Source organism: Pleurodeles waltl, chromosome 2_2 (genome assembly GCF_031143425.1).
Source record: "Pleurodeles waltl isolate 20211129_DDA chromosome 2_2, aPleWal1.hap1.20221129, whole genome shotgun sequence".
Lineage (NCBI taxonomy): Eukaryota > Metazoa > Chordata > Amphibia > Caudata > Salamandridae > Pleurodeles > Pleurodeles waltl.
In genome coordinates, this window is record NC_090439.1 from 730,166,793 (window position 1) to 730,183,008 (window position 16,216).

General features: G+C 44.2%; 1 protein-coding gene across 13 annotated transcripts in view; it reads right to left on the minus strand.

Moving 5' to 3' along the window:
• NCOA2 (nuclear receptor coactivator 2) overlaps positions 1–16,216 on the minus strand; it is a 1,057,595-nt gene that overhangs the window by 741,221 nt on the left and 300,158 nt on the right. For 3 of the 13 annotated variants that reach the window (XM_069220321.1, XM_069220312.1, XM_069220313.1), the window contains exon 5: positions 6,060–6,219. The exons of the other annotated variants lie outside the window; for them this stretch is intronic. The gene's annotated coding sequence lies outside the window, so the exon portion shown is untranslated. The remainder of the gene's footprint in view (positions 1–6,059; positions 6,220–16,216) is intronic. 13 annotated transcript variants of the gene reach the window in all.

Here is a 16,216-nt window from a genome sequence, read left to right on the forward strand (position 1 = left end):
GTATGAAAAGCATCAGTTGTTGAGGTGCTACTTTTTCATAGCAACAGTGTCTTAAATACATGCACTGAGAGTTCTGAACATACACCAACCCATGATGCACGACTGAACAGTTGCAATCTGCATTTAAATGTGGGCATAATGTGCTGTCCTTGTATTGTATTGCTATTTAGATAGTGCCTGTATGACCCCTTGAGGACACCAACTTGCTAATAGCATTTGCACGCTTTTCTTTTGCACCCATCTTATCCTTTGAATAAGACCCAGGCTGAATAATACCAACAGTTCCTCAAACCTTCACCGTTTGGCTAAACTATTTAACACTGCATATAAAAATAAATGCCAGAAGAAATGGCCCCTTTCATTCGCAAAATTTACTACAAGCAATAACTTGTAACTATTGAACAAATCCTGCAGCATACAATAATGGCAATTAGGTCTATTCTTAAAACCCTTCCCAGAAAACAAGAGAAGGGGAGAATAAATGGTTTGCCCTGGATCACGCAAAGTCTCTCAGAGATGAAGGTGAATAACATTGCCTGCCTATTCCTGGTACTCTGTTTTTTTCAGTAGGAAAATAATTTAAATAAAAGGAATCCTTAGACAAACAATGGGTCCTGATACTGGCCCCTGAGTGGTGAATGCTTACAGTTAAAAAAAAAAAAAAAAATACAGCAGTAGGCAAGCGTAACCAGCCATGTTTTTCCTCTGATCATGCAGCGGAGCTGCTCTTGGTTCGGCTTTGGAATGGAAGTTGCCCTTCTTTCCGTGTGCAACTGTTCCTTTGAAAGGCCGTGACCTCTTCTGGCTTAAGCATGCTCCAAATACTGTGCGATCTCTTAAAACTTGCCAGAACAAAATATAGATGTGGGCTATTCAGCCACCATAATGTTATCTGAAACAAGCCAGTCTGCCTGCTGAGGTGACAAATGTAACTGTAGGGGTCTATAACATAATAAAATATTCGCCAGGGATTTCGTGTTGAAATATGTTTGCAATTTTAGGAGTACTTTGGCACTCTGTCCGCCCATTATGAGTTATTTTGAGCCTTGCCAGCTCCTGGAAAAAACACTTGAGCTCTGAATGCCATTAAGGGATCAATTAACTGACGCAATCTCCATCAGTTGTCCCATGTAGCCTTACTCAAATTGGAGCAAACAAAAATGGATAAGGCATCCAGTGCAACAGCCAACACTGATCTAGCTTACTTATAGATTGCCTGCCTTAGCAAGGAATTGCCCATATAAACCGAGATAGGATGAGGATGATCTGAACGTGAATTAAGAGAAGTCTTAACTCTAACTCGTTTAATAGGCAATTGGTGGGCCCTTTGTGTCTCTGAACCCTTTCCCAATCCCTAAGATCAGGAAAAGCCTGCCTAAACAACTGGACAATGTACTGACAAGGGCCATATCCTTCCAGTCAGATATTTCAAACACCTGCAAATTGTTCCTCCTCTGGCGATTTTCTATGTCCTCGTTCTTGGATTGTAATAATGTCAGCTGTTGATCATGAATCAAGACAGGCTTGACTGTGGCCGATACCAATGCTTCTATGCCGACGACCCGCTGAAGCTCTGTCACTTCTGCCGACAGAGCGACACTTTGCTGGTAACCTCTGCCACGGACTGATGTATCGCTGCATTGTCTGCTCGAACGTCTGTGTAATGCTTCTGTGCCTTCGCCCGCTGAGCCTGTGGCGTAGGCTCCTGAGTTCCATTTGCAGCCGGCAGACTGTCTGGACTCTCAAGTAAATGGCAGATAGAAGAAGATCACTATGAAAAGAGTTAGGACTAGCCTCTAAGCTGACATGAAGAGGTAGACTGGTATCTCTGGATGCCACTGCAGAAGATGATCCTGTCGCCTGTAAGAAAACCCCAGTATCTCAGGGTTGTGCCTCGGTGTTATCAGTAAGCCAATAAGATTTCAAAGTTTTAGCTGGTTCCTTGACTGCCCCTTTAGTCAGTGCCCAGTCATGTAGTGAGCTGCTCTTACGGCCATTGCCACTGGTTCGTTTCTCTGCCTGTGTTGATGGGCAGCTAACTAATAGCGTTCCTTTTTATGCCACAGTCTGCTTTCTAGAGCTGGCCCAGCCACTTGACTGCTGCGGTTTCGTAGCTGCCTTGCCCGCAGTTTAAGGTTTAATGGCCTTTGAGGGAGAGTATATGGGACCAGAGCCAGAACCAGAACGAGCGGCAAAGTCATAGGTACTTGGACTATGACAGATTGTGGTATTCATTAAGAATGGTAAGTCTCCTGAAGAAATGGGGTCAGATCAACCCATTTCTCTTAATAATGCAGATGCTAATAGTTATGCTAAGGTGTTAGCCATTCGGCTTGATCCAGTCTTACCATTCTTAGTTTCAAAACAGCATCATGGCTTTATTCCAGCCAGGGACACTACTATTCACGCTAACACTGCAACAGCCGCTTTCAACACAGCAGAGAAAATAGGAACTAAGTTTGCCATTATTCTATTAGATGCCAAGAAGGCTTTTGATCGGATGACCTGGGACTGCTTATGGATAATGATGGAGGCATTTGGGATCAGAGACCGATTCTGTAGATTGGTACAGTCTTTGTACATTTGCCCCTCAGCAAGACTAGCATAAGCCAGTGTTTCCACTTCATCCTTTAAGATTCAACAAGGCACCCAGCAGGGGTGCCCACTTTCACATCTTATTTGCTTTATATTTCAAGCCATACTTGCTGTCATTGCAGAGGAATGCAGGGATACAGCCTCTGACCTTCGGGGGATCGTGTATTAAAGGTTAGCGCTTATGCCGACGATTTTGCTATTTATCCTTCCAACCCGTCACCAGCTACGAAGTGTGTAGTTGAGGTGGCTGAGAAGTTCGGCCTGGTTTTAAAACGGAATATTGCTAAAACAGTTATTAAATTTCAACCCAGCTACCTTAATTTCTGGGGTAGTTTCCAGAGCTTCCCATCTAGGAATTTAATTAACCACGTGTCAACCTGAACCTGAAATTAAGTTATGAACCTCTGCTTCAGTCTGTCACTTCTAAATTACAATCTTGGCATAGGCTCTCGATAAGCATCACTGGCAGGTGTACTACCATCAAGATGAAAGTCCTCCCTAAGTTTTTATACCTGTTTCCGCCAATCCCACTTAGAGTTACAAACTCATTTTTTTTTAAACTAGAGGGGGTCAGTAGTAGCTTTACATGAGGCTATAGCAGGCAAGACGTGCCTTATGTCTTTTTAAATTACCTTTTAGACAAGGAGGGCTGCAGCTCCCTGACTTGAAACTGTTTTTATGGGCCTCTTTTGCCGGTCTCTTGCGCGATTTGTAAGCTCCAGCAGTCCTGGACTCCTTAGTATGCAGGTATTACTTCGCTTTAGGTGCCGATTACTAGCTTCCTCTCTATAGAATTACAGATCCCAATTACTATAAGCGGATACAATTTAAATTTGTTATGGACACAATAACTGGTTGGCGACAGAGCCATGCTAAACACCCCATACAGCTAATACATGGGAAAACCACGCTCTGGAACAACTTGCCATGTCCAGGTGTGTTTCAAGATTCTACTTGCAGGGTTTGGCGGAGATCAGGAGTGGAGACAGTCGGACAGCTCTTTGATGTGAATGGTTTCAGCTCATTTGCTGATCTGCAAGCTGCATTTAACCCCCCCTCCCCCCCCCCCCAAAAAAAAAATATTTTTTAATTATCTTCAGCTGAGGGATTATTTTCTATCTAGCTGCAAGGGCTGTATTGAGTTTGAAGGTTCTGATGTTTTGTTAAATATTCTTAAAGCTAGTCAGAGGTCACAAATTAGTATAATTTGCCAAGGGTTCTATCAGTATAGGATCAACCATGGTCCTCGTTTGGCTGCAAAACAGGGCAAAGCACTCTCAGATGAGGTGAAGCTGTCAGAAATATATAGTGTTTGGAGACAGTTGAGGGCGCAGTACATTCTGTAGATGCATCACTTTAGAATCAAATGTATGCTCTATTGTACGCCAGGGAAATTTGTTTCGGGTGGGGGGGTATAGAGACTCCTAATTCGGACAAGGCCAGCTGCCCCAAGTGTGGACACCAAGCTGCTGATATTCTACATATGTTTTATGTGTGCCCCGCCCTTCAGGAGTTTTGGGAAGGGGTGACAACTGATGACTGCTGGCCTGGGTTATGAAATGCAGCTCACCCCCAACTGAGGTAATGTTGGGTTATAGAATGGAGTATAATATTGGGCCAGGGAGACTGCTGTCTGTACTTACAACCCCTGCCGGACTCTGTCGCCAGGTCCTGGGTTTCAGCTGTGATCCTGTGAGCTACGAGATGGAGGGGAATCATTCGGCCAGTCTTTGGCTGGGAAAAGGCTCTGGCTAGTGCAAGAGGAGCCTGCTCACTCAAGAGATTTGAGAAAATAAGGGGAAGTTTTAATTTGGAACCCTAGACTACTACTTTATCTGCATTACAATCTGTGTATTGCTTGGGGACTATCTATTCCCTGTAGTATCATTTTTGCTAGACTTGCCTCTTTATCCTTTCTTTACATTTGATTATTTTGTACATTGGGCATGGGCGGTTTGGGGCGGGGGTTTCCTCTGGAACGGCTTTCATCTTTTCTCATTTTATATGATCTGATCAACTACTTTATAAAAAAAATATATTTGTAATAACTTTAAATCCAAATCAAAAACAAAACCAGGAAATTGTTACATTATTTACAAAACTTGTGCAAACTATATTTGTGAGTAAAACGAATTTGAAAGCTTCAGCAAAACCCGCACACAAGCCATTGTAAAAACAAATCTTTAATTTTAAATAACACAGAATAGATCCTAAGTTTCTGACTAAAATTGCCCACCCAGGAGGCATATCACTTTTTAGAACACTAAAATAAAAGCAATACAAGCCTGATTGCCAATTCCTTATGTGACCCACTGAAAAGAGACCATGCAAGGTGCCAAATAAATAAAGGACCATTTACCTTTAATAACAAAGAACCTTGGTCCAGTTGGCGAAATAGAAAGGGCGTGATTAGAATTTAGTGCAGGAAACCATAGGTGTTCATTCATTGAAAGAGTTTCTAGATCTGGTACCCTACTCTGGTGTTTAATTCCTTACCTATTATGGTGAAACAGGAGAGCCTGCAATTGAGCATGAGTTTGTATTTCACGTACTCTTGAAGTCAAAAGTACAAATGGAATATGCATTTAAGGGTTAATTAGAATTTACTGAATCGTTTATGCTTCCTGAGGTACCATGTAGGTTTGGTTGATGGTTATGAAGGAAATGACTATTTGTGCCTCCATAAAAATAATATATATGAATGTTTAGTCATCCTCACTTAGAGATGTACTTTGTTGCCTTGCAACCCATGGGCACGAGGCCAGAAAAGGGAGAGAGGGAAGATTAGGAATCTGCAGATTTAAAATATAACACGCACCAGAAATATTGCTACCAAAAAGTAATTTTTACTTAGCCTGGATTCTTCTTTCTGAAGATTCCTTACTGCATGGAGAAGTTCCCAAGCAGGACCCACAGGATGATGGGACAAATAATGAAAATGAAACAAGACAATTACACAATAGCTCTAGCCAAGTAGCCATTACTCCTTGCCATTTCCCTTAAGGCATGAACACAGCACCCAAGTAGGCAAGATGCAATGACAGCGAGTAAGACCAGACTCTGAGACAAATACTTTGTGCACCGCTGAGTGAGGACATTCTAGAGAATTAGTAAGGAAGGCACCAACAAGGTTAAATTATGTCAAACATGCTTGTACTATGGAGCTTTCTTGAAAACGATGGATCGACAAGAACAAATTGCTGGGGCGACCAACAGTTTGCCTATGAACTGCCAGAGAAGGAAGATTTAGGCACAGCAGGCAGAAGTGCCAATTCCAGCTCCTCTTATTTTTCTCACAACACCTGTGACCAAGCAAATATCCTCTGACAGAGGAACCAAAAGGTCAGGAAACCTCTTCTTCCAGATATGCAGCAATGCAACTGGCATTTTGAAGGCCCAGGCAAAACACAACTTATTACCTTTTGTCATGTGGATGAATAAGTTACAACCTGTGGATTCCTCACCTAAAGAATTCTCCCCACGTGCCAGCTTCGACGGAAATTTCTTCTAGCTCTGCACGTCGACGATGACGTCTTTATCGCCCGACTCACACGTCAGTTATCACCATTTTTTTTTTACGTGCCATAGAGGCGAACAGGTTAAACCTAAAGAGTACATATTCATCTAGAATGAATGAAAATAGAACGTTTATTATAAAACATATTATAAATAACAGTAATGAATGCTCAATACAAGAGAGAAATATATATGTATATATAAACCAAGTCCAAAATGTCTTCTTGAACTATCTTAATTTGCAAAGGAAATGTATATACAGTTATCACAACTATATACATGAATCAGCTATATACATATATACAAGACCAAGGATGCGCACCCAAGGAGTTCTCGGTTTGACCAGTCAGGCAACGGGGAGGCGGGTGGGACCGTGAGGAATCCACAGGTAGTTACTGTATCCACCAGAAAAAGCGTTACCGAAGGTAAGTAACTTATTCTTCTGATGGATACACCTACCTGTGGATTCCTCACCTAAAGAATAGAGTCCCAAAGCAGTATAACCTCCGGGGGTGGGTGCCCAAATGGTCAAACCAAGAAATCCTGCAGCACCGAGCGAGCAAAATGGCCATCCCCCCTAACCTCAGAATCCAAACAGTAATGCTTGGCAAAAGTATGGAGGGATGCCCAGGTCGCTGCCCTGCAGATGTCGGCCACAGGAACACCTCTAGCCAAAGCCGATGAAGCTGCTTTGGCCATGGTGGAATGGGCACGAAGCCCCACAGGTGGATCTCTCTTCGCCAAAGAATAGCAGATCTTAATACATAGAATGACCCACCTGTATAGCGTTCTCTTGTGGACCGCTCTACCCTTCCTCTTCCCCACGTATCCAACGAAGAGCTGTTCATCCTGTCTGAACTCTTTCGTCCTGGCGACGTAGAAGCTCAGTGCTCTTCGTGGATCCAGCCGGTGGAGCCTCTCTTCCTCCTTGGATGGGTGAGGTGGAGGGTAAAAGGAAGAGAGACTAATTGACTGCCCCAGGTGAAAGGGTGTGACAACCTTCAGAAGGAAAGCCACCTTGGTCCTTAACACCACTTTGTCCTTAAAGAAAGAAAGGTATGGGGGTTCTACAGTGAGAGCCTGAAGCTCGCTAACCCTTCTGGCAGATGTTATGGCCACCAGGAAAACAGTTTTGAATACTAGCAACCGTAAAGAGCAAGAGTGCATTGGTTCAAACGGGGTCCCCATAAGAAACATTAAGACTAAGTTAAGGTCCCACTGAGGCATAACGAATGGTGTAGGTGGAAACTTATTAGTGAGCCCCTTTAGGAACTTTAAAACAATAGGAGATTTAAAGAAGGATGGTTGATCAGGAAAGCACAGAAAAGCAGATATTTCTGTGCCAGATAGAGTGCAAATGACAAAATGTCAGATAAACCAGCTTTTAAGGGATCTAAACTGTTCTCTCCACACCAGCATGCAAATTTAGCCCAACGATTAGCATAGATTGACTTGGTGGAGTGTCGTCTGGCCGATAAAATAACTTCCACCACATCTGGTGGGAGAGAAAAGGAACTCAGATTGCCCCGTTCAATCTCCAGGCATGAAGATGCAGGCTCTGGAGGTGGGGGTGTAGAATCTGCCCCTGCGACTGCGAGAGGAGGTCCACCCTGCAAGGGAGACGGAGCGGAGGGCACTGAGAGAGTTGGAGTAGGTCCGAATACCACACCCTTCTCGGCCAATCCGGAGCTATTAGGATGACTTGAGCTCGGTCTTGGCGGATCTTCCTGAGAACTCGAGGAATCAAGGGTATGGGGGGGAAACGCGTAAAGCAACTGACCCTTCCAGGACATCTGAAACACGTCCCCCAAAGCTCCTTGCACCAGATACTGGAGGCTGCAAAACAGCGGGCACTGCGCATTCTCTCGAGTTGCAAACAGATCTATTTGTGGATATCCCCACTTCCGGAAGATATACAGAACCAGATCTGGATGAAGACGCCACTCGTGGTCGACCGAGCTGCGTAGACTGAGAATGTCCGCACGCACGTTCAGGACTCTGGCCAAATGATGTGCAACCAAGCAGACCTTGTGCTCCTGAAGCCAGGACCAGAGACGAAGAGCTTCTCTGCAGAGAAGATACGACCCCACTCCTCCCTGTTTGTTTATATCCCACATCGCGGTCGTGTCGTCCGTTAGAACTTGGACTGACTGACTGCGAATGGAAGGGAGGAGGGCCTTAAGAGCCAGACGTACTGCCCGCAACTCTAACAGATTGATGTGTAACCTCTGTTCCCCTGGAGACCAAAGGCCCTTGATCTCCAAGTCCCTCAGATGAGCTCCCCACCCTAGAGTGGAAGCATCCGTTACCACTGTGGCCACTGGTGGAGGTGGCGAGAACGGCCTTCCTTGAGACAGGTTGTCGACCGCTGCCCACCATTGAAAATCCACTGCAGTGTCTCTGGAGATCTTTATCGAGTCTTCGAGTTCCCCTTTGTGCTGAAACCACTGCCTGCGGATGCACCACTGAAGAGCCCTCATGTGCCAGCGTGCATGAGTGACCAACAGTATGCAAGAAGCGAACAGACGAAGGACCTTGAGGACTGGAACTACCGCTCCATTTTGAAACATTGGAATCAACGCCTGAATGTCCTGGACCCGCTGGGGTGGAGGAAAGGCCCGATTCAATGTCGTGTCCAATACTGCCCCTATGAACAGGAGGCGTCGAGAGGGCTCCAGGTGAGATTTGGGTACATTGACTGAAAAACCCAGGTCGTACAACAATTGAGTCGTCGACTGGAGATGGCAACGCACGAGCTCTGGAGTTTTGGCTTTGATCAACCAATCGTCCAGATAGGGAAACACAGCTATCCCCCTTCTTCTGAGCTCTGTCGCTACCACCGCCATCACCTTTATGAAGACTTGAGGTGCTGAAGTAAGACCAAACGGGAGGACAGCAAACTGATAATGCTGCGATCCCACCACAAACTGGAGATACTTCCTGTGCGATTTGAGGATCGGAATATGAAAATACACGTCCTGCAAATCGACCGACACCATCCAGTCTCCTTCGTTCAATGCCAAAAGAACCTGTGAAAGGGTCAGCATTTTGAATTTTTCCTGCTTGAGAAACCAATTCAAAATCCTCAAGTCCAAAATCGGTCTCAACCGACCATCCTTTTTGGGAATCAGGAAGTATCTTGAATAACAACCCTGACCCCTCTCTTGCTCGGGAACCAACTCTATCGCACCTTTTGCCAATAGGGACAATACTTTCTGCTGTAATAGGAGAAGATGGTCTTCCGAACAGAAGGATAGGTGGGGAGGGAAGGTAGGAGGGAATTCCAGAAAGGGAAAAGCGTACCCCTTCTTCACAATGTCGATGACCCAGGAGTCCGATGTTATAACCTCCCACGTTGGAAGAAAATGGGCAAGTCTCCACCCTACCGGAGACAAGTGGACAGGGAGTGGAGGACGACTACGGCTGCTTTCCTTGCTGCACCCCTCCCGAGGAAAAGGAAGAGGCAGAGTGCTGCAAGGTGGCTCCTCTCGTACGGACTCTGCCCCTGCCCCTGAAGGATCTGTATGGCAGGGTAGAAGCAGATTGTTGTGGTCCTTGCAATCTTCCACGAAAGGAAGAACCACATCCAAATCCTTTAAATCTCCGAAAACCTCTAAAGGAGGATGAGGCAGAAGACTGGAGTCCTAAAGCTCTTGCAGTAGCTCTGCTCTCCTTAAAACGCTCCAGGGCAGAGTCAGCCTTTGTGCTGAAGAGCCTCTCTCCATCAAAGGGAAGATCAAGAAGTGTTGCCGGCACGTCCGACGAGAAGCCAGATGATCGTAGCCAAGACTGTCGTCTAGAAACTATGGTCGTGCCTATAGCTCTAGCCACCGAGTCTGAAGTGTCCAATCCCGACTGGATCACCTGAGTCGCTGCCGCCTGAGCATCCGCCAACAGCTGCAACATCTCCTGGGACAAATTAGGGTGGCCCTTCGCCTCTTCCATAAGGGCATGGATGTAACGCCCCAGTATGCAAGTCGCATTGGATGATTTTAAGGCCATACTGCAAGATGAAAAGGTCTTTTTTGCAGTATGGTCCATCTTTTTTGATACCCTGCCAGCAGGTGTCCCAGGAAATGAGCCAGGAGAGGATCTAGATGAGCATGATGCTTGCACCACTAGACTCTTCGGAGTTGGCTGTCTGGAGAGAAACACCAGATCTCCACGCGCTGCCCTATAGCGACGAGCCACCGCTCTGTTGACCGCAGCGGTGGACACAGGTTTCATCCAGATGTCCTTAATGGGGTCCAGCAGCGCCTCATTAAAGGGTAAAAGAGGCTCAGCAGAAGCCGGGTGCAAAATCTCTGTTAATAAATTTCTTTTGACTTCCGCAGTAGGGAGGGGAAGGTCTAAAAAGTCTGCAGCCTTCCGAATGACTGCGTGGAATGAAGCAGCATCTTCAGTGATCTCTCCAGGGGAAGCTAGATCCCATTCCGGGGAAGTGTCCAAGCCACTGGCTGTATCCAGTCCCTGGAAGTCACCAGAGGGATCCAAAACCTCACCTTCCTCCAGGTGTTGTCTTGCATACTCTTCCTCCTCCAAAAGTCGCAGAGCCAGACGTCTTGATCTAAGCCTTGACTCCAGACCTGTTGTCGATAAGGCGTCGGCGCCGAACCTCGGATCCATCCGGAGCCGGAACCTCTGGCTCCACAGGATTCTGAACTGTCGATCGGATCCGAGGCGAATCCAACGGCGCTGTAGCAGGTGTTGTCGGTCTGGGTGACGTTATGGGCATCGGCACCGCTTCAGGTGCAGCAGATAAAAATAGGGTGAAGGGCGTCAATTTATAAGACGCCGGAACGCCCAAAGTGAAGGCCAGAGGGCCAGACGGACCTGCTTGACTTCCACCCGGCGTCATGGAAGTAAAAATGTTAAACATTGCATTTAAGAACGCTGCAGGATCCGTTCCCGGAGTCGGGAAAGCCGGGTATTGCTGCTGCACCGGCATAGATGCCGAGGAATGTCCAGGTAACTCCTGGCCTCTGGGAGGCTCGACCTCAAAGACCGACCCGGGTGACGTCAGGGTCGTAGGAGGCAGAGGGGTGACGGTCGGGCTAAGATCCGTGACGGCGCTGAGAGCCACTATGATGGTGATGAGACCGAGGATCTCGGAGAAGACTCCCTCCGATGACGCCTCTCCTTCTTTTTCTTGGATCGAGCCAAGAACAATTTCGCCTCCCTCTCTTTAAGTGCCTTAGGGTTCATGCGCTGACAAGAGCCGCATGACTCAACCTCATGGTTGGAACTAAAGCACCAGAGGCAATTCTCATGGGGGTCGGTAACCGACATCCGACCCCCGCACTGGTTACATGGTTTAAAGCCGGATTTTCTTGGCTGCGACATTGTAACCGTGGTTGGAAACAGTAGCTCCCTGTGAGCCTCGAAGAATTAACCGTTACTCGGGCACGGAAAAAAAGGGAACCGACGTCTGCACGTCGACGAGGGCTTCTTATTGCCTGGATGACGTCATACGGCATCGCGTAGAGTCGGGCGATTGTGACTTCATCGTCGATGTGCAGAGCTAGAAGAAATTTCCGTCAAAGCTGGCGCGAGGGGAGAATTCTTTAGGTGAGGAATCCACAGGTAGGTGTATCCATCACAAATCAGCCTTCAAACTACTCTCTCTGAACAGACATCCGACAACTGGCATAGCAAATGCTTTAAATAAGAGCCAAAAAGTTATTCAAAGCAAGTGAATCTTAAGGTTTCTGGTTAGAGGAGAATCAAGAGGCTGTTCCTCAAAGTACGTTTTGACCTCTTAAATAGTCGGCCAAAAGATTTCCTCCATTTAAGAGATCGAGGCTGCGTAGAGCATGGCTATGAGCGCAATCCTAAGGACAACTCTGAAAGCAGCATCTATGATAAACTAGCATCTTTGCCAGGGCTGGCTTCATAGAAGCAGCAAAAAGGCTGGAGCCTGTGAAGGAACATTGTCTAGTGACACAAGAAATACTGGAGCTGCCAGAACCAATAGGGTACCCAGATGGTGCTACCAGGTCTTGAGGGTTAGTCCTTAAAAGGTCCAAAATGGCCTGCCGAAAAGACTCAACCTGAGATGAATAGGTGTACAGGGCAAGAAACTCCACCCAAAGCTTATTCAAAATTGGGAGAAATTATGAGGAAGAACAGTAGGAAGGTGTCATCCAGGAATTGCATGTCAACTCTACAATCAACCCTGAGAGCAAGACCATTTTATAGACGAGGGCTTCACTTTCCCATACTGCTTTTTTTATTCCTATGAAAGGACTATTTGGAGGGCCACTCTATACCAAGAAAATTACCCGATGAAGGGATCATTTAGGAGTCGAGCTCAAGAACAGTTGTGTTTTCTACTGATAGCCTTCAGATGCAAGAATCAACTGAAGACAATGGCCAACAAGGAGGTTATTCAGTGAAATTAATCCAGGTATTTAGGAGTCTATGATATGACGCATATTCAACCAGTGTTAATCAATCTGGTACATTTTTCTTGCCACAGGAGAAAAGAAACATCTTAGAGGATTTCAGATTTCACAAATGCAATTAGTTCCGAGGATGGTGTCATGTACCATAAAGTACAGACCAAAATGTCAAGACAGTTCCACTACTCTTCTGTAATTTACTTACCATTAGAACTAATTCTACGGCTCTTGGATATGCTCTTTGCATTGTTTTTTTAGAGTGGATTTGACTTGTGTCTCACACGTGGTTATTGTAACATGGATAAACTACTTACTGGACGTGCAAATCCGATTGTCTTTCTCCGTATCCCTACTAATGTATGTTATTCTGTAATATACATGCAGTGAAGGCAATGGTGTTATTTTGTACATCTGTTTTTCATTCATTTTAATCCAGTGTTATCCATGATAGATTTTGTTTATCCAATTCAATGAATTTCTGTATTTGCTTTAATACACTTAAACACATAATTGTGTTTAATTCTTATGATTTCATTCAATGCATCAACGTCTAAGTATCTGAACTAGGTATACTCTGTTTTATGAATGACCGCCTTTGTTGGCCATTGACTTCAGCTGATTCTGTTATCCAAGCTCACAAGTAGATATTAGGCTGCCTTTCCTTTCTAACACCATTCAGGTGAATGAAAGCAGAGGAAGCACACACCTAGGGATTGTGATCAAGCCCCATGCACTATAAGAAAAGGTCATGAGGGTTATCCAGGGTCATCTGTTTGAGATGCTGAACAAGTATTGTTTTAAATTTTAACTATTCTGTAAAACCTTTGAAAAGAGCATTGAGCCATGTTGGTAATGTGTGGCAAAACAGGAACTGACAAAAGTCAGTGCTATGTACATGTCAATGCTATTACTGCATAGTTCTAACAGGACATACGAACACAATCAATTCAGATAGAAGGCCATAGTACATGAAGAGAATGACAGATGGGGCAGTATAATCAAACTCTTGGAGATGCAGTTATCCAGGCAGTAGCATGTGGATGTGTGTAGTGGTAGAGAAATGGTGTGATTCTGGTTAAAAAAAAAAAAAGAGGAAACCCAGTCCAAGCCCTTTTCGTGGAAGCTCACGATATAGGTTCTATTCAGTACTGCTGGATGGCATTGTGAGTAGCAAAGAGGTTTAGTAAGGTCAGAGTGGCTGTCACTGTTATATCAACTACCAATGTATGTCCTTAGCTCGTCCACTGTGGAAATTAGATTACATTAGGTCACTCTGCAAAGTTGAAATATGACCTATGATTCTGTAAAAGTATAAGGTCAGAAAATTACAGCATATGGGCAAATGCTGTCTTTTCTATTAGTTTATCAAGACTTGTTGGGTCTTTAGTTGCCAGGACTGTTTGCATCCTGAACAGTTTTATTTAGAAAATATTAAATGAAAGCACATTTAAGCTTATTTGACACTGGACCCCTAGTAGGAGAAGTCAACCGTGCAGCTACCAGGGGGCATGAGTCACCTGGTGACCCAGATTTTTGCTGTGATTCTACTCCTTAAAAGCGTGAGCCGGCAAGGGATAAAGGCCTTTAAGATGATTTGTTACTTACTCGAGCTATGTTCTTCTGATTGGGCGTATGCCTTGTTTCAAGATATCTTTCAGCTGGGAAGAGAGGAGATGGGGGAAGAAGGAGTCTTGGACTTTTGCCACAAAATGAGAGGCCAAAGCATTACTGAACATATGGGAGGGAACTGAACCTATGGAGCTAGTCCTAGGCTTCTATTCTGAAAACTTCTATTGCAGGGCAGGATGCAAAGATATATGTGTCCATCTCTCCTAACCTGGGCTAAGGTTTTTCTCCGTATGTGTTTGAGCGTTCTAAGGTGGTTTGACTGCGACAGAGGCTGTTGGTTAGTCATTTCACAGAGTCCAATGTGGATGCTTTTTCTATGGGTTTACAGTGTCAAGTGCTTTAGAGTGCATGTTGCTGAATTTAGGAGCCACAGTTGCCATGCAGCTGGAGGTCTCAGTTGTGGGCTCTGAGGTTGTCAACATTAAGGGAGATCAGCTTCTTCGAAGTATGTGTACGATTTTGGAAGAGTTGCCATTTATTGTTTCAAAATATTGGTATTAGCGCCTTTAATCCAATAGGGGTACAACATTCTAAATTAGGAGGAAGAAACATATAGACAAGCAACATAATGTTGTAGCAAAAGGTCTATACTAGCTATTTTTGGACCTATATCTCTCTATTGTGTTGAACTGTCTTGTAACTGCCTAGCATACAATATAAATGTTGGCCAGTCAGTAGTCAACTCACTCACAGTTGAGCTTCCCCTTACCGTAAATCAACTGTAAAAATATTATACAACTACTCCAAATAAAGCACCTTTGAGTTCTGTTCAGAAGTGGATAGACAACAAATTCCCCATTCCCCTTTATGCCCACTGGGCATCCTGACATCACATGATATGGGTAGTTTTGAAAGCTTCCAACTAGAAATAAGTGAACGTCTAATAAAGATTGTTCACCTTTATTTTTTGCTTAAAAATGATTACTGTTCGTTTATCATCACACATTCAACGGGTTGACCTTTTTGACAGTCAACATATTTTTAAGTTTATAGGATTTACTCCAAAGAAAATAAAGCCAGCATTCATTAGCAGATTATCGAGAGATTAGCCTTCAAAAAAATACAAAGTTCTGGTTATTTAGATTAACTTCCAAGACATGCTAGTTATGTTACTCTTCAGCTTGTGCCTGTACCATTACTAGAAAAGGAAATGTATGCAAACTTTTAAATACTGATGGTACTGTAAAGAATGTCCAAACAAAACAGAATCATTCCTGAAAGTTATTTCCAGGTGCTGAAGACAAAAAATATTTTAAAACATTTACCGTCAAAACAAAATCACAAGACTCATTCCATAGTGGGGAGGTGAATTATGTCAAGTACGATATTCAAGCATTACTTCATTTAAACAAGCTGCAGTTGAATGTACCCATTAGATCATAGAGGGAAGCAGGATGAACATTTCCAGCTAAGAGAACATTATTTTCTGGTGAAATGGGATGCCATTTAGGTATAAACAAGAATGAAGAGATTAAGGGCAAGAATATGCACACTTCTGGTCTTAGAGGCTGAAGTAGTGCAATTTAGGCTCCATCCTTTGCATGTCATCATTGCACAATTACATACTTGTATTTGATGTATTTACTCCATGCCTTAATCACATCAAGGAGTGTGAAGCATTTTAATGTATTAATGAAATGTAAGCACTACAGAAACTAACAAAAGTATATGCATGCACTAATCTTCAGCTGAAAACGCTTAATTGATTTTTTATTCTCATTTTATACTTATACTTCAAGTTATATTTGCATGTGTAAACATACACCTTTTTATTTACGCTTTACATTTACTCCTTAAGTTATACATGTGCATGTATACTCATGCATTCAAAGTGCTTATTAAATGATGAGTTAAGTTAGCCTGACTACAGGCCTCGTTTTTAAATGCATTTTGCCTTGTCAGTATGTTTTTTCTTTGCAAGAGCGTTCTCATGATGTTCATTAGTTAGAGAAAGGAGCATTGTATGTATTAGACGACTGAAAGCGAGACTTGAAAAGAGAAAACTTGGCAAGGAGTGTGGTGACCTAACAAGTAGATGAAGCCTTCTATAATATAGAAAGAATGACAGATGTTCT